Source organism: Cavia porcellus, unplaced genomic scaffold, assembly GCF_034190915.1.
Source record: "Cavia porcellus strain 051 isolate PalLab524CR breed Dunkin Hartley unplaced genomic scaffold, mCavPor4.1 scaffold_1, whole genome shotgun sequence".
Taxonomy (NCBI): Eukaryota; Metazoa; Chordata; class Mammalia; order Rodentia; family Caviidae; genus Cavia; species Cavia porcellus.
This window is the reverse complement of record NW_026947484.1, coordinates 3,453,862-3,472,842: the sequence shown is the minus strand read 5'-3', so window position 1 is coordinate 3,472,842 and position 18,981 is coordinate 3,453,862.

The following is an 18,981-nucleotide window of genomic DNA, read 5'->3' as shown; positions in this document are numbered from 1 at the left end:
CGATGTTTTTCAGAAACCTATCCTACATTGCCACTGCATGTTCCCTGACCTCCCCATGCTGACCAACCCGCGGTGCTTTTCTCCAATCTACATTGCCACTCACTGCCTATCCTAATTCAGACCCTCCGATTCCCACCACACCGTGATGTTTTTCTCACTCCTACTAGTGAATGTAATGTTACACACCCATACAAAGCGCACCACCCCACGATGTTTTTCTCACTCCTACTAGTGAATGTAATGTTACACACCCATACAATGCGCACCACCCTGCGATGTTTTTCAGAAACATATCCTAAGTTGCCACTGCATGTTCCCTGACCTCCCCATGCTGACCACCACGCGGTGCTTTTCTCCATCCTAAATTGCCACTCACTGCCTATTCTAATTCAGACCCTACGATTCACAACACCCCGTGATGTTTTTCTCACTCCTACTAGTGAATATAATGTTACACACCCATACAATGCGCACCACCCCGCAATGTTTTTCAGAAACATATCCTACATTGCCACTGCATGTTCCCTGACCTCCCCATGCTGACCACCCCGCGGTGCTTTTCTCCATCCTACATTGCCACTCACTGCCTATCTAATTCAGACACTCCGATTAACACCACCCCGTAACGTTTTCTCACTCGTACTAGTGAATGTATTGTTACACACCCATACAATGCGCACCGCCCCGCGATATTTTTCAGAAACCTATCCTACATTGTCACAGCATGTTCCCTGACCTACACATGCTGACAACCCCGCGGTGCTTTTCCCCATCCTAAATTGCCACTCACTTCCTTTCCTAATTCAGACCCTCCGAATAACACCACCCCGTTTTGTTTTTCTCACTCGTACTAGTGAATGTATTGTTCCACCCAAACAATGAGCACGACCCGCGATGTTTTTTAGAAACCTATCCTACATTGCCACTGCATGTTCCCTGACCTCCCCATGCTGACCACCCCGCGATGATATTCTCCATCCTACATTGCCACTCACTGCCTATCCTAATTCAGACCCTACGATTCACACCACCCCGTGATGTTTTTCTCACTCCTACTAGTGAATGTAATGTTACACACCCATACAATGCGCACCACCCCCGCCTGTTTTTCAAAAACCTATCCTACATTGCCACTGCATGTTCCTTGACATCCACATGCTGACCACCACGCTGTGCTTTTCTCCATCCTACATTGCCACTTACTGCCTATCCTAATTCAGACCCTACGATTCAAACCACCCCGTGATGTTTTTCTCACTCCTACTAGTGAATGTAATGTTACACACCCATACAATGCGCACCACCCCCGGCTGTTTTTCAAAAACCTATCCTACATTGCCACTGCATGTTCCCTCACCTCCCAATGCTGACCCCCCCGCGGTGCTTTTCTCCATCCTACATTGCCACTCACTTCCTATCGTAATTCGGACACTTCGAATCACACCACCCCGTGATGTTTTTCTCACTCCTACTAGTGAATGTAATGTTACACACCCATACAATGCGCACCACCCCGTGATGTTTTTCTCACTCCTACTAGTGAATTTAATGATACACACCCATACAATGCGCAGCACCACGCCATGTTTTTCAGAAACCTATCCTACATTTCCACTGCATGTTCCCTGACCTTCACATGCTGACCACCTCGCGGTGCTTTTCTCCATCCTACATGCCACTCAATGCCTATCGTAATTCAGACCCTCCGATTCACACCACCCCGCGATATTTTTCTCACTCCTACTAGTGAATGTAATGTTCCACCCAAACAATGAGCACCACCGGCGATGTTTTTTAGAAACCTATCCTACATTGCCACTGCATGTTCCCTGACCTCCCCATGCTGACCACCCCGCGGTGCTTTTCCCCATCCTACATTGCCACTCACTTCCTATCCTAATTCAGACCCTCCGATTCACCCCACCCCGTGATGTTTTTCTCACTCCTACTAGTGAATGTAAAGTTACACCCGAACAATGAGCACGACCCGCGATGTTTTTTAGAAACCTATCCTACATTGCCCCTGCATGTTCCCTGACCTCCCCATGCTGACCACCCCGCGATGATATTCTCCATCCTACATTGCCACTCACTGCCTATCTTATTCAGACCCTCCGATTCATACCACCCCGTGATGTTTTTCTCACTCCTACTAGTGAATGTAATGTTACTCACCCATATAATGCGCACCACCCCGCGATGTATTTCAGAAACCTATCCTACATTGCCACTGAATGTTCCCTGACCTCCCCATGCTGACCAACCCGCGGTGCTTTTCTCCATCCTACATTGCCACTCACTGCCTATCCTAATTCAAACCCTCCGATTCACACCACCCCGTGATGTTTTTCTCACTCCTACTAGTGAATGTAATGTTACACACCCATACAATGCGCACCACCCCGTAATGTTTTTCTCACTCCTACTAGTGAATTTAATGTTACACACCCATACAATGCGCAGCACCCCGCGATGTTTTTCAGAAACCTATCCTACATTTCCACTGCATGTTCCCTGACCTCCACATGCTGACCACCTCGCGGTGCTTTTCTCCATCCTACATGCCACTCAATGCCTATCGTAATTCAGACCCTCCGATTCACACCACCCCGTGATATTTTTCTCACTCCTACTAGTGAATGTAATGTTACACCCAAACAATGAGCACCACCCGCGATGTTTTTTAGAAACCTATCCTACATTGCCACTGCATGTTCCCTGACCTCCCCATGCTGACCACCCCGCGGTGCTTTTCCCCATCCTACATTGCCACTCACTTCCTATCCTAAGTCAGACCCTCCGATTCACCCCACCCCGTGATGTTTTTCTCACTCCTACTAGTGAATGTAAAGTTACACCCAAACAATGAGCACGACCCGCGATGTTTTTTAGAAACCTATCCTACATTGCCACTGCATGTTCCCTGACCTCCAAATGCTGACCACCCCGCGATGATATTCTCCATCCTACATTGCCACTCACTGCCTATCCTAATTCAGACCCTCCGATTGACACCACCCCGTGATGTTTTTCTCACTCCTACTAGTGAATGTAATGTTACACACCCATACAATGCGCACCACCACGCAATGTTTTTCAGAAACTTATCCTACATTGCCACTGCATGTTCCCTGACCTCCCCATGCTGACCACCACGCGGTGCTTTTCCCCATCCTACATTGCCACTCACTGCCTATTCTAAATCAGACCCTCCGATTCACACCACCCTGTGATGTTTTTCTCACTCCTACTAGTGAATGTAATGTTACACACCCATACAATGCGCACCACCCCGCGATGTTTTTCAGAAACCTATCCTACATTGCCACTGCATGTTCCCTGACCTCCCCATGCTGACCACACCGCGATGCTATTCTCCATCCTACATTGCCACTCACTGCCTATCTTATTCAGACCCTCCGATTCATACCACCCCGTGTTTTTTTTCTCACTCCTACTAGTGAATGTAATGTTACTCACCCATGCAATGCGCACCACCCCGTGATGTTTTTCAGAAACCTATCCTACATTGCCACTGCATGTTCCCTGACATCCCCATGCTGACCACCCCGCGGTGCTTTTCTCCATCCTACATTGCCACTCACTGCCTATCCTAATTCAGACCCTCCGATTCACACCACCCCGTGATGTTTTTCTCACTCCTACTAGTGAATGTAATGTTACACACCCATACAAAGCGCACCACCCCACGATGTTTTTCTCACTCCTACTAGTGAATGTAATGTTACACACCCATACAATGTGCACCACCCCGCGATGTTTTTCACAAACCTATCCTACATTGCCACTGCATGTTCCCTGACATCCCCATGCTGACCACCCCGCGGTGCTTTTCTCCATCCTACATTGCCACTCACTGCCTATCCTAATTCAGACCCTCCGATTCACACCACCCCGTGATGTTTTTCTCACTCCTACTAGTGAATGTAATGTTACACACCCATACAAAGCGCACCACCCCACGATGTTTTTCTCACTCCTACTAATGAATGTAATGTTACACACCCATACAATGTGCACCACCCCGCGATGTTTTTCAGAAACCTATCCTACATTGCCACTGCACGTTCCCTGACCTCCCCATGCTGACCAACCCGCGGTGCTTTTCTCCAATCTACATTGCCACTCACTGCCTATCCTAATTCGGACCCTCCGATTCACACCACACCGTGATGTTTTTCTCACTCCTACTAGTGAATGTAATGTTACACACCCATACAAAGCGCACCACCCCACGATGTTTTTCTCACTCCTACTAGTGAATGTAATGTTACACACCCATACAATGCGCACCACCCCGCGATGTTTTTCAGAAACCTATCCTAAGTTGCCACTGCATGTTCCCTGACCTCCCCATGCTGACCACCACGCGGTGCTTTTCTCCATCCTAAATTGCCACTCACTGCCTATTCTAATTCAGACCCTACGATTCACAACACCCCGTGATGTTTTTCTCACTCCTACTAGTGAATGTAATGTTACACACCAATACAATGCGCACCACCCCGCAATGTTTTTCAGAAACATATCCTACATTGCCAATTCATGTTCCCTGACCTCCCCATGCTGACCACCCCGCGGTGCTTTTCTCCATCCTACATTGCCACTCACTGCCTATCTAATTCAGACACTCCGATTAACACCACCCCGTTACGTTTTCTCACTCGTACTAGTGAATGTATTGTTACACACCCATACAATGCGCACCGCCCCGCGATATTTTTCAGAAACCTATCCTACATTGTCACAGCATGTTCCCTGACCTACACATGCTGACAACCCCGCGGTGCTTTTCCCCATCCTAAATTGCCACTCACTTCCTATCCTAATTCAGACCCTCCGATTAACACCACACCGTTTTGTTTTTCTCACTCGTACTAGTGAATGTATTGTTCCACCCAAACAATGAGCACGACCCGCGATGTTTTTTAGAAACCTATCCTACATTGCTACTGCATGTTCCCTGACCTCCCCATGCTGACCACCCCGCGATGATATTCTCCATCCTACATTGCCACTCACTGCCTATCCTAATTCAGACCCTACGATTCACACCACCCCGTGATGTTTTTCTCACTCCTACTAGTGAATGTAATGTTACACACCCATACAATGCGCACCACCCCGGCTGTTTTTCAAAAACCTATCCTACATTGCCACTGCATGTTCCTTGACCTCCACATGCTGACCACCACGCGGTGCTTTTCTCCATCCTACATTGCCACTTACTGCCTATCCTAATTCAGACCCTACGATTCAAACCACCCCGTGATGTTTTTCTCACTCCTACTAGTGAATGTAATGTTACACACCCATACAATGCGCACCACCCCCGGCTGTTTTTCAAAAACCTATCCTACATTGCCACTGCATGTTCCCTCACCTCCCAATGCTGACTCCCCCGCGGTGCTTTTCTCCATCCTACATTGCCACTCACTTCCTATCGTAATTCAGACACTTCGATTCACACCACCCCGTGATGTTTTTCTCACTCCTACTAGTGAATGTAATGTTACACACCCATACAATGCGCAGCACCACACCATGTTTTTCAGAAACCTATCCTACATTTCCACTGCATGTTCCCTGAACTTCACATGCTGACCACCTCGCGGTGCTTTTCTCCATCCTACATGCCACTCAATGCCTATCGTAATTCAGACCCTCCGATTCACACCACCCCGCGATATTTTTCTCACTCCTACTAGTGAATGTAATGTTACACCCAAACAATGAGCACCACCCGCGATGATTTTTAGAAACCTATCCTACATTGCCACTGCACGTTCCCTGACCTCCCCATGCTGACCACCCCGCGGTGCTTTTCCCCATCCTACATTGCCACTCACTTCCTATCCTAATTCAGACCCTCCGATTCACCCCACCCCGTGATGTTTTTCTCACTCCTACTAGTGAATGTAAAGTTAAACCCGAACAATGAGCACGACCCGCGATGTTTTTTAGAAACCTATCCTACATTGCCACTGCATGTTCCCTGACCTCCCCATGCTGACCACCCCGCGGTGCTTTTCTCCATCCTACATTGCCACTCTCTGCCTATCCTAATTCAGACCCTCCGATTCACACCACCACGTGATGTTTTTCTCAATCCTACTAGTGAATGTAATGTTACACACCCATACAATGCACACCACTCGGCGATGTTTTTCAGAAACCTATCCTACATTGCCACTGCATGTTCCCTGACCTCCCCATGCTGACCACCCCGCGGTGCTTTTCTCCATCCTATATTGCCACTCAATGCCTATACTAATTCAGACCCTAATATTCACACCACCCCGTGATGTTTTTCTCACTCCTACTAGTGAATGTAATGTTACACACCCATACAATGCGCACCACCAGGCGATGTTTTTCAGAAACCTATCCTACATTGCCACTGCATGTTCCTTGACCTCCCCATGCTGACCACCACGCGATGCTTTTCTCCATCCTACATTGCCACTTACTGCCTATCCTAATTCAGACCCTACGATTCACACCACTCGTGATGTTTTTCTCACTCCTACTAGTGAATGTAATGTTACACACCCATACAATGCGAACCACCCCCGGATGTTTTTCAGAACCCTATCCTACATTGCCACTGCATGTTCCCTGACCTCCCGATGCTGACCACCCCACGGTGCTTTTCTCCATCCTACATTGCCACTCACTTCCTATCCTAATTCAGACTCTCCGATTCACACCACCAAGTGATGTTTTTCTCACTCTTCCTAGTGAATGTAATGTCACACACCCATACATTGCGCACCACCCCGTTATGTTTTTCTCACTCCTACTAGTGAATGTAATGTTACACACCCATACAATGCACACCACCCCGCAATGTTTTTAAGAAACCTATCATATATTGCCACTGCATGTTCCCTGACCTCCCCATGCTGACCACCCCGCGGTGCTTTTCTCCATCCTACATTGCCACTCAATGCCTATCCTAATTAAGACCGTCTGATTCACACCACCCCGTGATGTTTTTCTCACTCCTACTTGTGAATGTAATGTTACACACCCATACATTGCGCACCACCCCACGATGTTTTTCAGAAACCTATCCTACATTGCCACTGCATGTTCCCTGACCTCCCCATGCTGACCACCACGCGGTGCTTTTCCCCATCCTACTTTGCCACTCACTGCCTATTCTAATTCAGACCCTCCGATTCACACCACCCTGTGATGTTTTTCTCACTCCTACTAGTGAATGTAATGTTACATACCCATACAATGCGCACCACCCCGTGATGTTTTTCATAAACCTATCCTACATTGCCACTGCATGTTCCCTGACCTCCCCATGCTGACCACACTGCGGTGCTATTCTCCATCCTACATTGCCACTCACTGCCTATCTTATTCAGACCCTCCGATTCATACCACCCCGTGATATTTTTCTCACTCCTACTAGTGAATGTAATGTTACTCACCCATGCAATGCGCACCACCCCGTGATGTTTTTCAGAAACCTATCCTACATTGCCACTGCATGTTCCCTGACATCCCCATGCTGACCACCCCGCGGTGCTTTTCTCCATCCTACATTGCCACTCACTGCCTATCCTAATTCAGACCCTCCGATTCACACCACCCCGTGATGTTTTTCTCACTCCTACTAGTGAATGTAATGTTACACACCCATACAATGTGCACCACCCCGCGATGTTTTTCAGAAACCTATCCTACATTGCCACTGCATGTTCCCTGACCTCCCCATGCTGACCAACCCGCGGTGCTTTTCTCCAATCTACATTGCCACTCACTGCCTATCCTAATTCAGACCCTCCGATTCACACCACCCCGTGATGTTTTTCTCACTCCTACTAGTGAATGTAATGTTACACACCCATACAATGCGCACCACCCCCGGCTGTTTTTCAAAAACCTATCCTATATTGCCACTGCATGTTCCCTGACCTCCCAAAGCTGATACCCCGCGGTGCTTTTCTCCATCCTACATTGCCACTCACTTCCTATCGTAATTCAGACTCTCCGATTCACACCACCCCGTGATGTTTTTCTCACTCCTACTAGTGAATGTAATGTTACACACCCATACAATGCGCACCATCCCGTAATGTTTTTCTCACTCCTACTAGTGAATTTAATGTTACACACCCATACAATGCGCACCACCAAGCGATGTTTTTCAGAAACCTATCCTACATTGCCACTGCATGTTCCTTGACCTCCCCATGCTGACCACCACGCGGTGCTTTTCTCCATCCTACATTGCCACTTACTGCCTATCCTAATTCAGACCCTACGATTCACACCACCCGTGATGTTTTTCTCACTCCTACTAGTGAATGTAATGTTACACACCCATTCAATGCGCACCACCCCCGGATGTTTTTCAGAAACCTATCCTACATTGCCACTGCATGTTCCCTGACCTCCCGATGCTGACCACCCCACGGTGCTTTTCTCCATCCTACATTGCCACTCACTTCCTATCCTAATTCAGACTCTCCGATTCACACCACCAAGTGATGTTTTTCTCACTCCTCCTAGTGAATGTAATGTCACACACCCATACAATGCGCACCACCCCGTGATATTTTTCTCACTCCTACTAGTGAATTTAATGTTACACACCCATACAATGCGCACCACCCCGCGATGTTTTTCAGAAACCTATCCTACATTGCCACTGCATGTTCCCTGACCTCCCCATGCTGACCACCCCGCGGTGCTTTTCTCCATCCTTCATTGCCACTCAATGCCTATCGTAATTCAGACCCTCCGATTCACACCACCCCGTGATGTTTTTCTCAGTCCTACTAGTGAATGTAATGTTACACACCCATAAAAAGCGCACCACCCCACGATGTTTTTCTTACTCCTACTAGTGAATGTAATGTTACACACCCATACAATGCGCACCACCACGCAATGTTTTTCAGAAACTTATCCTACATTGCCACTGCATGTTCCCTGACCTCCCCATAATGACCACCCCGCGGTGCTTTTCTCCATCCTACATTGCCACTCACTGCCTATTCTAATTCAGACCCTCCGATTGGACCACCCCGTGCTGTTTTTCTCACTCCTACTAGTGAATGTAGTGTTACACACCCATACATTGCGCACCACCCCGTTATGTTTTTCTCACTCCTACTAGTGAATGTAATGTTACACACCCATACAATGCGCACCACCAGGCGATGTTTTTCAGAAACCTATACTACATTGCCACTGCATGTTCCTTGACCTCCCCATGCTGACCACCACGCGGTGCTTTTCTCCATCCTACATTGCCACTTACTGCCTATCCTAATTCAGACCCTACGATTCACACCACTCGTGATGTTTTTCTCACTCCTACTAGTGAATGTAATGTTACACACCCATACAATGCGCACCACCCCCGGATGTTTTACAGAAACTTATCCTACATTGCCACTGCATGTTCCCTGACCTCCCGATGCTGACCACCCCACGGTGCTTTTCTCCATCCTACATTGCCACTCACTTCCTATCCTAATTCAGACTCTCCGATTCACACCACCAAGTGATGTTTTTCTCACTCCTCCTGGTGAATGTAATGTCACACACCCATGCAATGCGCACCACCCCGCGATGTTTTTCAGAAACCTATCCTACATTGCCACTGCATGTTCCCTGACCTCCCCATGCTGACCACCCCGCGGTGCTTTTCTCCATCCTACAATGCCACTCACTGGGTATCTAATTCAGACCCTCCGAGTAACACCACCCCGTTATGTTTTCTCACTCGTACTAGTGAATGTATTGTTACACACCCATACAATGCGCACCGCCCCACGATATTTTTCAGAATCCTATCCTACATTGTCACAGCATGTTCCCTGACCTACACATGCTGACAACCTCGCGGTGCTTTTCTCCATCCTATATTGCCACTCAATGCCTATCCTAATTCAGACCCTACGATTCACACCACCCCGTGATGTTTTTCTCCCTCCTACTAGTGAATGTAATGTTACACACCCATACAATGCGCACCACCCCCGGCTGTTTTTCAAAAACCTATCCTACATTGCCACTGCATGTTCCTTGACCTCCCCATGCTGACCACCACGCGGTGCTTTTCTCCATCCTACATTGCCACTCAATGCCTATCCTAATTCAGACCCTACAATTCAAACCACCCCGTGATGTTTTTCTCACTCCTACTAGTGAATGTAATGTTACACACCCATACAAAGCGCACCACCCCCGGCTGTTTTTCAAAAACCTATCCTATATTGCCACTGCATGTTCCCTGACCTCCCAATGCTGATAGCCCGCGGTGCTTTTCTCCATCCTACATTGCCACTCACTTCCTATCGTAATTCAGACACTCCGATTCACACCACCCCGTGATGTTTTTCTCACTCCTACTAGTGAATGTAATGTTACACACCCATACAATGCGCACCACCCCGTAATGTTTTTCTCACTCCTACTAGTGAATTTAATGTTACACACCCATACAATGTGCAGCACCCCGCGATGTTTTTCAGAAACCTATCCTACATTTCCACTGCATGTTCCCTGACCTCCACATGTTGACCACCTCGCGGTGCTTTTCTCCATCCTACATGCCACTCAATGCGTATCGTAATTCAGACCCTCCGATTCACACCACCCCGTGATATTTTTCTCACTCCTACTAGTGAATGTAATGTTACACCCAAACAATGAGCACCACCCGCGATGTTTTTTAGAAACCTATCCTACATTGCCACTGCATGTTCCCTGACCTCCCCATGCTGACGACCACGCGGTGCTTTTCCCCATCCTACATTGCCACTCACTTCCTATCCTAAATCAGACCCTCCGATTCACCCCACCCCGTGATGTTTTTCTCACTCCTACTAGTGAATGTAAAGTTACACACCCATACAATGCCCACCACCACGCAATGTTTTTCAGAAACCTATCCTACATTGCCACTGCATGTTCCCTGACCTCCCCATGCTGACCACCACGCGGTGCTTTTCCCCATCCTACATTGCCACTCACTGCCTATTCTAATTCAGACCTTCCGATTCACACCACCCTGTGATGTTTTTCTCACTCCTACTAGTGAATGTAATGTTACACACCCATACAATGCGCACCACCCCGCGATGATTTTCAGAAACCTATCCTACATTGCCACTGCATGTTCCCTGACCTCCCCATGCTGACCACACCGCGATGCTATTCTCCATCCTACATTGCCACTCACTGCCTATCTTATTCAGACCCTCCGATTCATACCACCCCGTGATATTTTTCTCACTCCTACTAGTGAATGTAATGTTACTCACCCATGCAATGCGCACCACCCCGTGATGTTTTTCAGAAACCTATCCTACATTGCCACTGCATGTTCCCTGACATCCCCATGCTGACCACCCCGCGGTGCTTTTCTCCATCCTACATTGACACTCACTGCCTATCCTAATTCAGACCCTCCGATTCACACCACCCCGTGATGTTTTTCTCACTCCTACTAGAATGTAATGTTACACACCCATACAAAGCGCACCACCTCACGATGTTTTTCTCACTCCTACTAGTGAATGTAATGTTACACACCCATACAATGTGCACCACCCCGCGATGTTTTTCAGAAACCTATCCTACATTGCCACTGCATGTTCCCTGACCTCCCCATGCTGACCAACCCGCGGTGCTTTTCTCCAATCTACATTGCCACTCACTGCCTATCCTAATTCAGACCCTCCGATTCACACCACCCCGTGATGTTTTTCTCACTCCTACTAGTGAATGTAATGTTACACACCCATACAAAGCGCACCACCCCACGATGTTTTTCTCACTCCTACTAGTGAATGTAATGTTACACACCCATACAATGGGCACCACCCCGCGATGTTTTTCAGAAACCTATCCTAAGTTGCCACTGCATGTTCCCTGACCTCCCCATGCTGACCACCACGCGGTGCTTTTCTCCTTCCTAAATTGCCACTCACTGCCTATTCTAATTCAGACCCTACGATTCACAACACCCCGTGATGTTTTTCTCACTCCTACTAGTGAATGTAATGTTACACACCCATAAAATGCGCACCACCCCGCAATGTTTTTCACAAACATATCCTACATTGCCACTGCATGTTCCCTGACCTCCCCATGCTGACCACCCCGCGGTGCTTTTCTCCATCCTACATTGCCACTCACTGCCTATCTAATTCAGACACTCCGATTAACACCACCCCGTTACGTTTTCTCACTCATACTAGTGAATGTATTGTTACACACCCATACAATGCGCACCGCCCCGCGATATTTTTCAGAAACCTATCCTACATTGTCACAGCATGTTCCCTGACCTACACATGCTGACAACCCCGCGGTGCTTTTCCCCATCCTAAATTGCCACTCACTTCCTATCCTAATTCAGACCCTCCGATTAAAACCACCCCGTTTTGTTTTTCTCACTCGTACTAGTGAATGTATTGTTACACCCAAACAATGAGCACGACCCGCGATGTTTTTTAGAAACCTATCCTACATTGCCACTGCATGTTCCCTGACCTCCCCATGCTGACCACCCCGCGATGATATTCTCCATCCTACATTGCCACTCACTGCCTATCCTAATTCAGACCCTACGATTCACACCACCCCGTGATGTTTTTCTCACTCCTACTAGTGAATGTAATGTTACACACCCATACAATGCGCACCACCCTCGGCTGTTTTTCAAAAACCTATCCTACATTGCCACTGCATGTTCCTTGACCTCCACATGCTGACCACCACGCGGTGCTTTTCTCCATCCTACATTGCCACTTACTGCCTATCCTAATTCAGACCCTACGATTCAAACCACCCCGTGATGATTTTCTCACTCCTACTAGTGAATGTAATGTTACACACCCATACAATGCGCACCACCCCTGGCTGTTTTTCAAAAACCTATCCTACATTGCCACTGCATGTTCCCTCACCTCCCAATGCTGACCCCCCCGCGGTGCTTTTCTCCATCCTACATTGCTACTCACTTCCTATCGTAATTCAGAATCTTCGATTCACACCACCCCGTGATGTTTTTCTCACTGCTACTAGTGAATGTAATGTTACACACCCATACAATGCGCACCACCCCGTGATGTTTTTCTCACTCCTACTAGTGAATTTAATGTTACACACCCATACAATGCGCAGCACCCCGCCATGTTTTTCAGAAACCTATCCTACATTTCCACTGCATGTTCCCTGACCTCCACATGCTGACCACCTCGCGGTGCTTTTCTCCATCCTACATGCCACTCAATGCCTATCGTAATTCAGACCCTCCGATTCACACCACCCCGTGATATTTTTCTCACTCCTACTAGTGAATGTAATGTTACACCCAAACAATGAGCACCACCCGCGATGATTTTTAGAAACCTATCCTACATTGCCACTGCATGTTCCCTGACCTCCCCATGCTGACCACCCCGCGGTGCCTTTCCCCATCCTACATTGCCACTCACTTCCTATCCTAATTCAGACCCTCCGATTCACCCCACCCCGTGATGTTTTTCTCACTCCTACTAGTGAATGTAAAGTTACACCAAAACAATGAGCACAACCCGCGATGTTTTTTAGAAACCTATCCTACATTGCCACTGCATGTTCCCTGACCTCCCCATGCTGACCACCCCGCGATGATATTCTCCATCCTACATTGCCACTCACTGCCTATCTTATTCAGACCCTCCGATTCATACCACCCCGTGATGTTTTTCTCACTCCTACTAGTGAATGTAATGTTACTCACCCATATAATGCGCACCACCCCGCGATGTTTTTCAGAAACCTATCCTACATTGCCACTGCATGTTCCCTGACCTCCGCATGCTGACCAACCCGCGGTGCTTTTCTCCATCCTACATTGCCACTCACTGCCTATCCTAATTCAAACCCTCCGATTCACACCACCCCGTGATGTTTTTCTCACTCCTACTAGTGAATGTAATGTTACACACCCATACAAAGCGCACCACCCCACGATGTTTATCTCACTCCTACTAGTGAATGTAATGTTACACACCCATACAATGCGCACCACCCCGCAATGTTTTTCAGAAACATATCCTACATTGCCACTGCATGTTCCCTGACCTCCCCATGCTGACCACCCCGCGGTGCTTTTCTCCATCCTACATTGCCACTCACTGCCTATCTTAATTCAGACCCTCCGATTCACACCACCCCGTGATGTTTTTCTCACTCCTACTAGTGAATGTAATGTTACACACCCATACAAAGCGCACCACCCCACGATGTTTTTCTCACTCCTACTAGTGAATGTAATGTTACACACCCATACAATGCGCACCACCCCGCGATGTTTTTCAGAAACCTATCCTACATTGCCACTGCATGTTCCCTGACCTCCCCATCTGACCAACCCGCGGTGCTTTTCTCCATCCTACATTGCCACTCACTGCCTATCCTAATTCAGACCCTCCGATTCACACCACCCCGTGATGTTTTTCTCACTCCTACTAGTGAATGTAATGTTACACACCCATACAAAGCGCACCACCCCACGATGTTTTTCTCACTCCTACTAGTGAATGTAATGTTACACACCCATACAATGCGCACCACCCAACGATGTTTTTCAGAAACCTATCCTAATTTGCCACTGCATGTTCTCTGACCTCCCCATGCTGACCACCACGCGGTGCTTTTCTCCATCCTAAATTGCCACTCACTGCCTATCCTAATTCAGACCCTACGATTCACAACACCCCGTGATGTTTTTCTCACTCCTACTAGTGAATGTAATGTTACACACCCATACAATGCGCACCACCCCGCAATGTTTTTCAGAAACATATCCTACATTGCCACTGCATGTTCCCTGACCTCCCCATGCTGACCACCCCGCGGTGCTTTTCTCCATCCTACAATGCCACTCACTGACTATCTAATTCAGACCCTCCGATTAACACCACCCCATTATGTTTTCTCACTCGTACTAGTGAATGTATTGTTACACACCCATACAATGCGCACCACCCCGCAATGTTTTTCTGAAACGTATCCTACATTGCCACTGCATGTTCCCTGACCTCCACATGCTGATCACCACGCGGTGCTTTTCTCCATCCTACATTGCCACTCACTGCTTATCCTAATTCAGACCCTCCGATTCACACCACCCCGTGATGTTTATCTCACTCCTACTCGTGAATGTAATGTTACACACCGATATAAAGCGCACCAACCCACGATGTTTTTCTCACACCTACTAGTGAATGTAATGTTACACAACCATGCAATGCGCACCACCCAGCGATGTTTTTCAGAAACCTATCCTACGTTGCCACTGCATGTTCCATGACCTCCCCATGCTGACCAACACGCAGAGCTTTTCTCCATCCTACATTGCCACTCTCTGCCTATCCTAATTCAGACCCTCCGATTCACACCACATCGTGATGTTTTTCTCACTCCTACTAGTGAATGTAATGTTACACACCCATACAATGCGCACCACCAGGCGATGTTTTTCAGAAACCTATCCTACATTGCCACCGCATGTTCCTTGACCTCCCCATGCTGACCACCACGCGGTGCTTTTATCCATCCTACATTGCCACTTACTGCCTATCCTAATTCAGACCCTACGATTCACACCACCCGTGATGTTTTTCTCACTCCTACTAGTGAATGTAATGTTACACACCCATACAATGCGCACTTCCCCCGGATATTTTTCAGAAACCGATCCTACATTGCCACTGCATGTTCCCTGACCTCCCGATGCTGACCACCCCACGGTGCTTTTCTCCATCCTACATTGCCACTCACTTCCTATCCTAATTCAGACTCTCCGATTCACACCACCAAGTGATGTTTTTCTCACTCCTCCTAGTGAATGTAATGTCACACACCCATACAATGCGCACCACCCCGTGATATTTTTCTCACTCCTACTAGTGAATTTAATGTTACACACCCATACAATGCGCACCACCCCGCGATGTTTTTCAGAAACCTATCCTACATTGCCACTGCATGTTCCCTGACCTCCCCATGCTGACCACCCCGCGGTGCTTTTCTCCATCCTAAAGTGCCACTCACTGCCTATCCTAATTCAGACCCTACGATTCACAACACCCCGTGATGTTTTTCTCACTCCTACTAGTGAATGTAATGCTACAAACCCATATGATGCGCACCACCCCGCAATGTTTTTCAGAAACCTATCCTACATTGCCACTGCATGTTGCCTGACCTCCCCATGCTGACCACCCCGCGGTGCTTTTCTCCATCCTACATTGCCACTCACTGCCTATCCTAATTCAGACCCTCCAATTCACACCACCCCGTGATGTTTTTCTCACTCCTGCTAGTTAATGTAATGTTACACACCCATACAAAGCGCACCACCCCACGATGTTTTTCTCACTCCTACTAGTGAATGTAATATTACACACCCATACAATGCGCACCACCCTGCGATGTTTTTCATAAACCTATCCTAGGTTGCCACTGCATGTTCCCTGAGCTCCCCATGCTGACAACACCGCGGTTCTTTTCTCCATCCTACATTGCCACTCACTGCCTATCTAATTCAGACCCTCAGATTCACATCACACCGTTATGTTTTCTCACTCGTACTAGTGAATGTATTGTTACACACCCATACAATGCGCACCGCCCCGTGATGTTTTTCAGAAACCTATCCTACATTGTCACTGCATGTTCCCTGACCTACACATGCTGACAACCCCGGGGTGCTTTTCTCCATCCTATATTGCCACTCAATGCCTATCCTAATTCAGACCCTACGATTCACACCACCCCGTGATGTTTTTCTCACTCCTACTAGTGAATGTAATGTTACACAACCATGCAATGCGCACCACCCCGCGATGTTTTTCAGAAACCTATCCAACGTTGCCACTGCATGTTCCCTGACCTCCCCATGCTGACCAACACGCGGGGCTTTTCTCCATCCTACATTGCCACTCTCTGCCTATCCTAATTCAGACCCTCCGATTCACACCACCACGTGATGTTTTTCTCACTCCTACTAGTGAATGTAATGTTACACACCCATACAATGCACACCACAAGGCGATGTTTTTCAGAAACCTATCCTACATTGCCACTGCATGTTCCCTGACCTCCCCATGCTGACCACCCCGCGGTGCTTTTCTCCATCCTATATTGCCACTCAATGCCTATCCTAATTCAGACCCTAATATTCACACCACCCCGTGATGTTTTTCTCACTCCTACTAGTGAATGTAATGTTACACACCCATACAATGCGCACCACCCCGCGATGTTTTTCAGAAACCTATCCTAAGTTGCCACTGCATGTTCCCTGACCTCCCCATGCTGACCACCCCGCGGTGCTTTTCTCCATCCTACAATGCCACTCCCTGCCTATCTAATTCAGACCCTCCGATTAACACCACCCCGTTATGTTTTCTCACTCGTACTAGTGAATGTATTGTTACACACCCATACAATGCGCACCGTCCCGCGATATTTTTCAGAAACCTATCCTACATTGTCACAGCATGTTCCCTGACCTACACATGCGGACAACCTCGCGGTGCTTTTCTCCATCCTATATTGCCACTCAATGCCTATCCTAATTCAGACCCTACGATTCACACCACCCCGTGATGTTTTTCTCCCTCCTACTAGTGAATGTAATGTTACACACCCATACAATGCGCACCACCCCCTGCTGTTTTTCAAAAACCTATCCTACATTGCCACTGCATGTTCCTTGACCTAGCCATGCTGACCACCACGCGGTGCTTTTCTCCATCCTACATTGCCACTCAATGCCTATCCTAATTCAGACCCTACAATTCAAACCACCCCGTGATGTTTTTCTCACTCCTACTAGTGAATGTAATGTTACACACCCATACAATGCGCACCACCCCCGGCTGTTTTTCAAAAACCTATCCTATATAGCCACTGCATGTTCCCTGACCTCCCAATGCTGATACCCCGCGGTGCTTTTCTCCATCCTACATTGAAACTCACTTCCTATCGTAATTCAGACTCTCCGATTCACACCACCCCGTGATGTTTTTCTCACTCCTACTAGTGAATGTAATGTTACACACCCATACAATGCGCACCACCCCCGGCTGTTTTTCAAAAACCTATCCTATATTGCCACTGCATGTTCCCTGACCTCCCAATGCTGATACCCCGCGGTGCTTTTCTCCATCCTACATTGAAACTCACTTCCTATCGTAATTCAGACTCTCCGATTCACACCACCCCGTGATGTTTTTCTCACTCCTACTAGTGAATGAAATGTTACACACCCATACAATGCGCACCACCCCGTAATGTTTTTCTCCCTCCTACTAGTGAATTTAATGTTACTCACCCATACAGTGCGCAGCACCCCGCGATGTTTTTCAGAAACCTATCCTACATTTCCACTGCATGTTCCCTGACCTCCACATGCTGACCACCTCGCGGTGCTTTTCTTCATCCTACATGCCACTCAATGCCTATCGTAATTCAGACCCTCCGATTCACACCACCCAGTGATATTTTTCTCACTCCTACTAGTGAATGTAATGTTACACCCAAACAATGAGCACCACCCGCGATGTTTTTTAGAAACCTATCCTACATTGCCACTGCATGTTCCCTGACCTCCCCATGCTGACCACCCCGCGGTGCTTTTCCCCATCCTACATTGCCACTCACTTCCTATCCTAATTCAGACCCTCCGATTCACCCCACCCCGTGATGTTTTTCTCACTCCTACTAGTGAATGTAAAGTTACACCCAAACAATGAGCACGACCCGCGATGTTTTTTAGAAACCTATCCTACATTGCCACTGCATGTTCCCTGACCTCCCCATGCTGACCACCCCGCGATGATATTCTCCATCCTACATTGCCACTCACTGCCTATCCTAATTCAGACCCTCCGATTGACAACACCCCGTGATGTTTTTCTCACT